The 12620-nt window shown below is 36.5% G+C and overlaps 1 protein-coding gene across 3 annotated transcripts in view; it reads left to right on the forward strand.

The window, feature by feature from the left end:
* Immp1l (inner mitochondrial membrane peptidase subunit 1) overlaps positions 1-12620 on the forward strand; it is a 56909-nt gene that overhangs the window by 4927 nt on the left and 39362 nt on the right. The window lies entirely within an intron of this gene.

A 12620-nucleotide genomic window follows, 5' to 3' on the forward strand; every position in this document is an offset into this window, starting at 1 on the left:
TACTGCAGACCAAGAATGTAAATTGATGTTAACAAGAGAATGTGCCTTTTTCTTTTTCAGCAAGAATGTAATATCACAGATAATACATAGGTTAAACTTTGCATTGTGTAATATAAGGTTATAAACATAGGCAAAGCTGGGCGGTGGTGGCGCAAGCCTTTAATCCCAGCACTTGGGAGGCAGAGACAGGTGGATTTCTAAATTCAAGGCCAGCCTGGTCTACAAAGTGAGTTCCAGGACATCCAGGGCTACACAGAGAAACCCTGTCTCAAAAAACCAACAAAATAAAACAAAACAAACAAAACAAAACAAAACAAAACCAAACATAGGCAAATATATGAGGTAATTGTGTGATACCTGTACAGCAATCCCAAGCCACCATATCCTCAGAGCATCACTTGCACTCCCCAGCACTAATGCTGTTCTTTCTCTCCTATCTCTCCTCTCCCCTCTTTTCTCTTCCTCTACATCTCCCTAGTGATGGGAGTCTAACTATTGATAGTTTCACATTCCTGGACTCATTAGCTATAATTTACCATGTTTGGCTTAGTCTTCCTTTTCTTTTCTTAGAGGTAATAAATAATCTACCTTTTGTTGTAACTACTTAAATTATGTTTGTATAATTTTTAATTTTCATGTGTACTCCTAAGCAATGTGTTTATATTTTGCCTCTTTTTCTTATAAAATAGTATCTATTTTCTTATTTCACTCACATTTTGGTTTTTTAAAAACTTTGTGTTGATTCTTTGTGAGTTTCACATCGTGCATCCCATCCGAATTATCTCCACATTCCTTCACATCAACCCTCAGCCCTTACAGCTCCCCCCAAAAGAAAGAAAGAAAGAAACAAACAAATCCCAAAACATCTCATCGGGGAAGCTGTAGTGTGTCACAGCGTGTCACAGAGTATACACTTTTGTTCACACATCTTGTAAATGCTCATTGCAAAGAGTCATTGGTCTGGTTTGAGGCCTCTAGCTTCTGCTATGCTATCAATACTGGATCCTCACTGGGACTCCTCTTGGCTGTCATTTGTTGCCCTGTATAATGGAGATCCTACAGCTTTGGATCTACAGGACCAGCCCCTTCACAGGCTCATGCAGTTCATAGATGGGGTAGATGTTGAACTGGGCCACCCGAAAGCTTTGAATCTGAGCCTGGGTGGTAGCTGAGTCAGCCTGCCAGCTCTCCTGCACCGACACCACTGGGGCAAACTCTCCAACACTGCCCTGGCTTGCTCACCCAATGGTACATCCCGTAAGGGGCGGGGCCTACTTTCTTGCTCTCACAGCTTCAGGCTGGCTTACCTGCATCCAAGCCAACAGGGTCACCGGTATTCATTGCAGCCCTTGAGGGGTGGGGCCAGCTGTGTTGCAACATGGTCTCAGGCAGCAGCCCAGACCAGAGACATCCTCATGGCCTTTGGTGGTGATATGAGCCACAGACTTCAATACAGACCCCTGCTACTGTATGGCTGGGAACCCAGACAAGGCCATCAGATGCAGCACAGGCCCAGAATTCACCATGACCTAAGGTGACAGGGCAGGCTACTTGCATCAGGCTGTTCACTCGATCCTTGTACCTCCAGTTCTGCCTCTCTTTATATAGTGCTCAGACCCTTCTGCTTCTCTTTCTCTCCCATCTCTCCACCACATACTTGCTCCCGCTACAGGCAGACCTCTGGATGTCTTGCCTGCCTGTGCCTCCTAGTGTGATAGCAGGTGGGCCTCTGGGTCAACATTGTGATTTAACGGGTCATCCATGAAGTGTGTTACATTCTTCATTCTTTCACATTATCCCCTTCCTGTGACTACAAATCGAGATATTCTACATTTGGAGTTTATCTGGAGTGTCTACTCTTAGGCAATTATTAAAAGTCATTGCAGTAAGAATTTTTGAAAAATCCTGGTTACGGTCACTTTTTTAAAATGTAGACATGGATGGCTTAATGTTTTTTTTTTTTTCAAACCATGTGACCAGCATGCAGCTACAAAGAAAGACATTTTGTAATCATTGTATAAGATCGCTCCATGGCACATGCTGGTCACTTTCCCTTTCTTCCACAAGGATAACAACTTACCTGACTTCATTGTGGGGGTTACTTTAGTTATGTATTATAATATATATTATATTTTACACATGTGTTATAATTATACACATACATATGTATTATAATATACACATATTGATAATTATACTGTATAGCTTTTGTTTCTCCTTTACTTTGCTCAGTATTATATTGTGAGATTTGTTGACCTTATTACATCTAGTTATAGTTTACTTTCATTGTTATATCCTAGTATATGGACAATAACTGTTAATTCACCATTAGTACATATTTGGGGAGGTTTTATATATTGTCACTATGAGCATGCTACAGTGTATCCTGTGTGTATCTTTAGGAGTAAACAGTTTGTGTAAATTCACATCCAACTTTGCACAATCTGCTATCTCCTAAGATAGCTGTGCTTGTTCACACACTCATTAAGACTCCAGGTGCGCCACACATTTTCTAGGGCTTGAATGTATCTATCTTTTTATTTTTCAAGTTCTAGTGGCTATGAAATAATTGTATTTGTAATTTATAATCTCTTGAGAGTTAATGAACTGGAGTACTTTTTTCATATATAGATTGGCTGTTTGATGGTTTCTCTTGCACAGTGCCTCACCTCCCTTGCACACTCTCCTATTTGCTCTGTTTCTCTTTGACTGGCAGTTTTTTATGTATTTAAAAATGAATTTATAATTAAGTGTGGATTCTGATTTCTCTTACTCAGATTTGTTCTTGAGTTTTCAGTAGTGTTTTTGATGAACAGACGTTTGCAGATTTAATGTATGTCAGTTATGTTGAATCCCTCTCCTTGTTTAAGACATATTTGTGCATTCCGAGGATAGGATATATGTGATGTTCTCTAAGCATATTTTTGTTCTGTTCTTTAAAGTGCTTTTTTGTTTGTTTGTTTGGTTGGTTGGTTGGTTGGTTGGTTGGGGTTTTTTGTTCGTGTTTTTGTTTTGTTGTTTCCAGTCCACCCAGAGCTGGGATCAAACTCATGGCTTCAGGCATACTAGGCAAACACTCTATTAACTGAGCTATATCTGCAACTGTTGTTGTGTTCTTTAGACTTCTCATTCTAGACTGTATTTTCTTAGAAGGCAATTTTGCTTTACTGTTTGGACTCAAGACTATCTCTGGAGAAAGAGCCACACAAAGTGGACTTAGGTGGTGCGGTGTCATAGTCATGTACTTTCTACAAAGCAACTCCTTAAGAAAATTGGCCTGTTTGTCAACATTTTACCTTTTGTGTTTTGTTTTTTCTTTAATTGCTGCTTTGTGTTATTTGTCTTTAAGGAGAATCTGCTGTGTTGTTCAGACAGGAATTTCTGGAATAAGAAAATAAATGTTACAGTTCTCAATGTTAATGACATGGATACTCATGTTTGTTTTGTGAAATATAAAATTTTGTGAAGAATTTGTTGGTAATCCTAGTAACCTAGATTAAAGTATAATTCTCTCTATTAAAGATTAGCATATTAAATATACACTTTTAATTGAAAGAAAAATTAGATTTTAACTTTTTGTCACCAAGGCAATGAATGCATTAATGCTGGCAGTTATATTCAAAAGTTATAAGTGTCTTCTAAATTATTTTCAATAGGTCCACATGATTACCATTTATGGCTAAGTTTAAGTATTTATGAGACCTTCCATTATATTTTTTTTTCAAAATGTCACTATATGGCCTAGTGTGTGATATTATTTACATTACAGAATTATCTTTTTGAATACCCTAATTATTTACCTTTTATCTAGACAGTAATGTATATTAGTAAGTTAATTACTGTTGTGTTACTTTTATATTTCATGAGATTAATTTCCCATTTTAAGATAAAATACACTCTGATCACAGTGCATAAAGTAAAAGGAAGGTAGATGACTAGAATTGACTTCTCATTAAGCATTTAAATGTTCTTCACTTGTCAACTACAATTTTTAGTTTAAAGTATCAAATTAACTATTATTTTATCCTGGCTTTTATTTTAATTCATGCATTTAAAAACTGATATTAAGATAAAAGATAATCTCAAAATAAATCAGTATATTACTTATGAGTGGAGCAACACATTAGCATTGGGTTCACAATAGATCATATCGCTTTTATTCCATCGTACAAGCTTAGCAGCACAAACAGAATAATCAACATATTATTTGGCTGTCATGTGCTGAACAGAAACCAGAGATCACAAGGAGGTTTTCCCTAGCTGTGGTGATGGCCTTTTTGTTCCAAGCCCCCATCTGGGAGGGCCATGGTGTGTTATCATATGGAACGCGGGCTTTTCTGTAATCTGCTTAGCTGCACTGCCGTTTGAATCTTCATTCCATGTTTGTGTAATTTATAATTTTAATGAGACCATGGCTCTTGTGGGCTTTGAGATATATTAAAAGCTCTTTTGTGCATATGCTTTTGTTCTTGCTTAATAGGCTCAGTGTATTTAAAACTGATGAATTTTTATTCATGAATTTGGATGTCTGGAGATTAACTTAGAGTGAATATCATTGCACTCATCTATTGATGGTTAGAAAGGGGTTTTGTTGCTGTTGTTTTCATTTGCCTGTGTGTGTGTGTGTGTGTACACCTATATGATACTTGTAACTAGAAAAAGGCTAAACTTAAATAATTTTAAGAAGCTAAAAGTGTCATGATTAAACAATAAATAGATTAAATTTTAACCACGTTATTCAAAGACACCAAATTTCAGCATTAGTGTTATATAGTAAGTAAATATTGTAAAGGAATAATTATGAAAAAACCTTTAAATAAACTAATACCTTAAAATATTTAATTTGCATCATATTGTTAAAATCACACTTAAATACTCAGCAGAGATAGACCTTATTTTGATCATATGGGTTGTCTATGGTCATTATAAATGAGTCATTTTATTTTTTGGTTGCTAGGCATTTGTTAGGCATTATAACCATTTTTAGGTATTCTTATTTTCACAGAACTATTTTTAAATGAAAGCTTAAAAGACATTAATGGTTATGAAGAAAAGATTTATAAAAAGCAGCTTACTAATAATTTACAAAATTGATCTCTTTGTTTTTGCCAAAATCCTGGACTATACTAAATGCTTCAGTCTCTTTAATAGCTACTTATATGTTGACAAATTTTGAATATAAACAATTTTGTAGTTATATAGGAAAAAGAATTATGGTCCTTTATAAACCCAGACATATTTTTAAACTGCTCTCTATTGCACTGGGGTGTAACATACAGAAGTATCCCAGGAGGGATATATCTATTTTTAAATCTACATTTTCATTGCAACAGGATTTGAGAGGATGAAAAGATTCTAAAAAAAAAAAATCTGTATTTACTATAAATGTTGACATATGCTTGTAATTCTTGCAAGTCTAATTCTTGCAGTTCTGTGGCTGAATCAGGAGAATCACCATGAGGTTGAAGCCCCCTGAAACTACACAGTGAGACACTATCTCATCAACAAATAACCAAGTAGCCCAAACCAATCCTAGATTTACTGGTTTTGAAGCATCATTTTGCAGCTTGACACATCATGATTCCTATTAAGTTTGCAATAGCCAGCAGCCAAGGAAATCTCTTACCATTTCCTTTAAACTTGAAACAAGAGACTTAAAAACAACATTCTATTCTGACTTTATTCAGTTTCTCCATCACTTTGACCCTGTTTTCCCTCAACCCTCTGCTCTAGTGCTGTATTGTACAGTTTCGTTTAGTTTAGGATCTGTTCTCAGTTACTTTGCATTGCTATGATAAACACCCTGACCAAAAACAGTTTGGAAAGGGAACACTATGTTTGTCATACTTGTCCTTATCACAGTCCATCATTGAGCAAAGTCAGGACAGGCATTCAGGCAGAAGCAGGGGCTGGAACCATGGGAGAATGCTGCTTGCTTTCTTGCTCCTCATGGCTTGCTCAGTCTGTTTTCTCACATCTCCCAGGACCACCTGCCATTTCTCACAATGGGCTTAGCCCTTCCACATCAATCATTAATTAAGAAAATATCTCAAACTTATCCACGGGCCAATTTGATGGCGGCATTTGGGCTTCTCTTTTCCCAGATAACTTGTGTCAAGCTGACAAAAGCAAATGAACACCAGAACAAGCTATTGAAAAATATATGAACGCCAACACAGTTATTGTCCAGTGGCAATTTAATGTGAACCATGCAATGTTTTTTCTTAACCAGTTATATCCAAATATTACCCAACTGTTCAACATGTATCAGTAGAAACTTTTAAAAAGTTGTATTTTCCCATGTTTTGTATTGTATTAAAAATTCATTGTGTTGTATATGTTAGTTTTAATTGGTCACATTTAAAGTATTCAACAGCCACAGGGGACTGCACAGTGTATTACACAAGCATATTACATATTGACAAAAATACATATTGTTCCAATCTTATTATTCTTCTAATAATATGTTCAAGGTACCTAAAGAATATACATGAGATATGAAATTGAATTATGGTTATTTACAGTTCTGTCAATAATAGCACTGGATAGAAAATTAGAATTCTATTGCATGACTCCTGAGTACTGACCAGATAATTTGTAGATAGGCTTAAATATACTGTGATGACGACTTAAAATATACTGTGATGATATGATGAATGAGGAATATTATTCAGAAATCCTCAGTAACTGAAACTTAACAAATAAAGCTAGATTTCAAGTATAGTAAAGAGCATGTTTTACAACAGTCGCACAAGCAGTTTTAATATGTTTTAAAGTAAAGCTAACTCCTCCTTTTATGCCCTCAAATTTTTCCAGACTGGGGCTTGTATAAATGGGTTGGAAGCTTTCTTTTTATATGTTTACTTATAAAATGATTTCTAAATGTCTCTAGAATTTTTTACATAGAGAATTCTCTGTATGGTACTATAAAGAGACATTATTTCACCGAGACACACTTTTAAATATGTAATTATGAGTTACAAGACCATGAATAATGAGTAATAAGAGACGATTCAACCATCTTACAATGTGGTTATGTAATGATTATAGGGATTTGCTTTAAAAACCTAATGTAAAGCTGGGTGGTAGTGTGAAGGCCTTTAATTCCAGCACTCTGGAGGCAGAGGCAGGAGGATCCCTGTGAATTTGAGGGCAGCCTTGTTTACCGAACTAATTCCAGGACAGCTAGGGCTACACAGGGAAACCCTGTCTGAAAAGCTAAAAACCAACTAACCAACCAAACTAGTGTACCCACTTGATAAAGAAATGTAGGCCCAAGTTGGCTGAATGACTCAGCACTTACAAGCATGTAATGTTTTTGGCCTAGGACCCAAATTTGATTGCCAGCAGCCCTGTCATGTGGTTCACAACCTCCTAAAGCTCCAACTTCACAAGCCCTGGTGCTTTCTCCATGTGCACTTGCACTCACATGCATACAGTCCTGCATACACACACACATACACATAATAATAATAAATATAAACCTTAACAATGTAGATGTCAGCATAAATAGTTGACTTGCTAGAATATAGCTTAGAGAAAATAATGCATTCCTTGTATTTTTCCCACTTTCTGAATTTTGAGTACTATGACTTAATCTTCGCACAGTTTAACTCTTATGTGGGTATTAGCCAATGCCTGTTGTATTCTTTGATTCACTTACGTTGTATTAACTACTCTCTGTGACGTTTGTATTTAAAGTGCTGACATAAAATGTTAAACCCTTCTATAAACAATACCTCTAGTTTCTTGGAGATGATAAATCCATCCATTGATTTCCTAATTTTATTATGTACACAGTCAATTGTAATCCAAGATTACAGCAAACAAGATGTTAATTTTAAGACATAATCTATGTACATTTCAATTACAGAGCATGATGTTACAGAAGCACAGAATAAAAAGGAGTAACATTTGTGTGCTATCCTCACAGGAGCTGTCAATAAAAGATGTAATAGGGGATTTAGGACTCTGGAAATGGCCAACTAATTTATGTGAATCTATTTTATTTCAGCTAGAAAGACCCAGCTCTTTCTCGGCAGTGCATATTGTGCAGCACAGGCTGTCTATACAGAACCAGGCGGCTGCATATGGATAGTCCCTTGATATCATTCACTTGCTGTGTAATCTTATTATGCAAAGTTCTAATCTTCACCTAGAATGAATGCCTCTGGGTCAGAATATAGTCATATCAGGGTTTTTGAGGTCATGTTTTGTGATCCTTAGCTTATTCTTCTAAGTAGGGCTGGGATTTAAAGGGTATTCCCCAGACACTAGCAGAGATAGACAGCAGACCCTGCTGCCTTTTTGGAAGACAAGACCAACATGAGGTCCCTGGTAGGATTAAACTTGATTTGTAGCTGTAGGATTTTTTAACAGATGTATTATTGGACAGGGAATAGGGGGCCACCAGCACAGCAAAATTGAATCCTGACTGGCGTTCTCAGGGAGTATGCTGCCTGCTAAAACAGCAGCTGCATGTGGGTTTGACTTCTTTCAGGTGAAGCGACTTCCAGTCATTTGGAAAGGATGGGATGAAAAGGAACCTTGGTGATAATTTTGATGTCTGCAAGATTTAGTACCAGTGTAATGGGATTATCGGTAACACCTTCACTACAGAAAAAGCCACCTGGCGTTATAACTGGCAGCAACTGAGAACTAATCCTTTCCCATCTCTTGGATGTCATTCACGAAGCTCAAAGCTGTTTCTGCCCTGCTAACTGTGATTAATTTTATAAACAACAACAAAAACCAGGTGATGAAGGCAAAGAATGTATCTTTTATTGTAATATGTAGGTGTAACTAATGGGACTTATAAACTCTGTGACATAAAAGCTGAGCATCATATGGTTCAAAATTTATTACATTGTTCAAATATAAAACTTGTTTCATGATGTCTTATACTTCTTTTAATTGAGTGACCAAGTAATTGCTGTTCGTAAAAGTTTGTATATGTTTGTATATGATATTAAATATTAATTTAAATATTTTATATTCTTTTAGGTATAGGGCCATTATTATATATAAAATGTGTATCGATGTAAGAAATTGAAAATAATTTGTTTTGACAGACATTTTATCTGTGTTTGATTGTTTGAGTTGCTGATGACAAACATTTAGTAATTTAAAATATATAAGACACATTTATGATATTTAAGTAACATTAGCTCAAACTGTTGATGAAATGGCTCTTTGTGAGAAATACATGATGTAACATGGCCAAGGCTGAAAATAGTTAATGCGATGTTGAGTGGCTCTTTCTAGAGCTCAGTGGTTCTCAGCCTAGCTTTCATTCAGCAAATGGAGTAGTTATTTGCTCTAGAATCAGTCCGTTCTTTAATTTTTTTAAAACATTTTATTTCAACCTAGAACCTTATCACATACTTTGTTTAGAGGTGTTAATTGTTTTAATATTCTTCTCTTACTATTCAGAATAAACTGAGAGAAAATGAAGTGAAATTATCCCATCAGTCACCCACACAGTATGCACCATAACTGCCAAGACAAGAAAAGATAATTAGTGTTGTCAGTGTTATGATCTCAGAGTAGTTCATTTAAAAATATTTATTCATAGGACTTGACTTGTATCTTTTTGTGCTTCTTGATCCAGTAGCTTTACATTTCAAAAATAGCTTATAAAAATGCATTTTAGATGTTTTTAAACTTTAAATTTTGACTGACTGTGGGTGAGTAACATACCTTCATGATATTATAAGAGTACAACATAATCACTTACATTATAGGTGTTCCTATAGCATCTGTGTGCACGTAGTGCCTTTCATCTTCCTATACTGTCTTTACTGCAAAGCCCTCAAGTAGAATGTAAGTGTGACTAGTGCAAGCATGTTATTTTGGTGTGACCAGTTTCAAGTTACTACATTGTAAGTGTGCTTCTTCATTTTTCTCTGTTTGACATGAATGGGAAAGCTCACACTATTTCACCTAAACTGTATTCTACTTGAAAAATTATTTATTTAAAATTTTATTGTGAGAAAAAGCTGTCCATAAAATAAAGGACTGAAATCTTTCTTCCATCATCATGAAATTACTTGTATAGGTCAGGTAGTTTCCCATCATCTCGGATAATAATACATCAGTTCTAGTTAATAATACTGTGTGATTTTTTTTTTAAAGTATCATCTTTAAGAGAAAAATCTATAAGTTTCCTTTTTAAAAATGTATTAATAAAAGGAAAAAAGGAAGGAAGGAAGGAAGGAAGGAAGGAAGGAAGGAAAAGAAGGAAGGAAAAAAGAAAGAACGAACGAACGAACGTAAGGAGCTGAAGGAACCCCTTGCAGCCCCATAGGAGGAACAACAATATGAACTAACCAGTACCCTCAGAGCTCCCAGGGACTAAACCACCAATCAAAGAAAACACATAGAGGTTCTCATGGTTCCAGCTGCATATGCAGCAGAGGATGGCCTTGTTGGGCATCAGTGGGAGGAGAGGCCCTTGGTCCTGTGAAGGCTCCATGCCCCAGTGTAGGGGAACACCACGACAGGAAGTGGGAGTGAGTAGGTTGGTGAGCAAGGGGAGAGGGAATGGGATGGGGGTTTTCAGAGGGGAACCAGGAAATGGGATAAGCTATTTATTAAGTGGCTCTTCAGAGTTAGTCTCCTTTTCTTCTTCAATTTTAGGTGTCATTTGCATTGTTATAATTTCTTTTTTCCTTAAGAAGACCTAAAATAAGTGCATCTTAACAAAATTCAACATGCGCATGTCAGGCATTCCCAACGGTACACACTCTTTTCCATGAATACAGCTTACTTGAGTGTAGCACTCAGTTGGTAATTTATACATTTGATTCATCTTGAAAAGGTAGATGCTAATTTAATTTGCAGCATTGATGACACAATGATGTAAGTAAGAGCTGAGGTATTTTGTGATATAAAATAATGGAATATAAAGTACAAGAAATGAAAGGTATATTTAAAGGGATGTTAGATTTAACAGAGCAGCATTCCAAACACTGCCCCTGCTGCCCCTGTTCCCGCCCCTACCACCACCACACACACAATGTCCCTCCCCCATCCTCCTTTTATCCTCAGAGAGGGTGGGCCCTCCCTGGTGCCTCAACTCTCTGCAGGATTAGGGCATCATCTCCCACTGGGTCCAGAGAAGGCAGCCCTGTTGGGGATTTCACAATCAGGCTACAGCTTTGGGGACAGCCCCCTCTCCAGTTGTTGGAAGACCCACATGGAGACTGAGGAAAGTGACTGAAGTAGTCTATTATATATCTCATTATAAGTCTTAACTGATGAGGAAAATTTATAGAATCACTCCAAAGCTGACACTTTAAAATAAGAAAGATTAAATTTTATGTTTCTGAAAATGTGGAACACACCTCTATGCCTCTAATGTCAGCCAAAGACCTTTTTGGGGCTTTTTTCCTAAGGCTTGTTAAAACTGTCTCTTTGCTTGCAGGGAATCATTACTAGGGCCAATTGGTTGGTATGAGGTTATTTTGATGCTTCACACAAAATGAAGAGTGTTCATTGCCTTAAACCTGAGAAGGATGCTGGAATTTTTTTTTCCCTCTTGGAATAAAATAAAAAGGCTTAATAAAATCCTCATAGATTGTGGAATCAGAGTGTTCCGAATTTGTAGTTTTTGAACATGAGAAGTAAATTGGGCAAATCTTACAGTTAATTTTAACATTTATAGATTTGGTCAATTCATGAGCAGTCCTAAGGGTGATTTTGCTATCCCAGGAGTTTGAATTGTGTTATTGGAGAGGCTGCTGTGTGAATGTGAGTGACTGAGCCATTGCACAGTATGTACTATCCAGCACTCATGTATCTTGATGAGCCTTTGTTCCTTGTCAAAGCAACCTCCAGTTAGGATCATAAGTGGACATATATCTTACAGTTGCTTCATATTCATCTTTTTATGGGAAAATGTGGTTTTTAAAGTAACTTCATATCAGATATGTCAAAATAACTTGTTTTTCTGGCCCAAATGAAAGTAAATACAGCAATAGTGTTGTTTCTGGGTCTCATGCTTTGCTCACCTCCACTTCTCCAGGACTGAGATCCACCACACCCTGCTAGCTTTTGGCCAAGACTAATATTTTTATAACTTGCAATAAGTCCTCTTCTTATATCAGTGCAGTAATGCTAACAAAACAATATTAATCATTGCTTTAGTTGGCTGCTAAAATGCTCAGAAACCTGTAGTTTCAGTATTTAACACTGAAAAGTTCCCCGTGTTTGATACAAAATGCCTTCTCAAAGAATTCTATACCTAATTCATCCTTTATGGGCCATTTATAGCTTTGGAAAGTCTGGAATTACTCAGTCTATTTCAGCCCTTTGGTCTATATTAGGATTGTAGAATTAGTGCCAGTGCTTCCAAACACCTAAATAAAGGAATCTCTTGTGTCTTGCTTCTGCAATTCACTTTGTTCAGTTTTTGTTGTTGGTTTTACTGTCAAGTCCAACTTCTCTTTTCTCCATGTCACTCTTTATTCCCATATATCTGATAGTTGCCAAAGCACTTCTTTCACTAAAAGTGAGAGGTGTATATATAGCATCAGAGGAGAATGTAAGCCAAATGGCTCCTCCATGTGCTCTGAATTACGTGAGTAGTTCTCAGAATCTCTGTGCCTTGGTTTCTTCAT

This window comes from Mus caroli, chromosome 2 (genome assembly GCF_900094665.2).
Source record: "Mus caroli chromosome 2, CAROLI_EIJ_v1.1, whole genome shotgun sequence".
Lineage (NCBI taxonomy): Eukaryota > Metazoa > Chordata > Mammalia > Rodentia > Muridae > Mus > Mus caroli.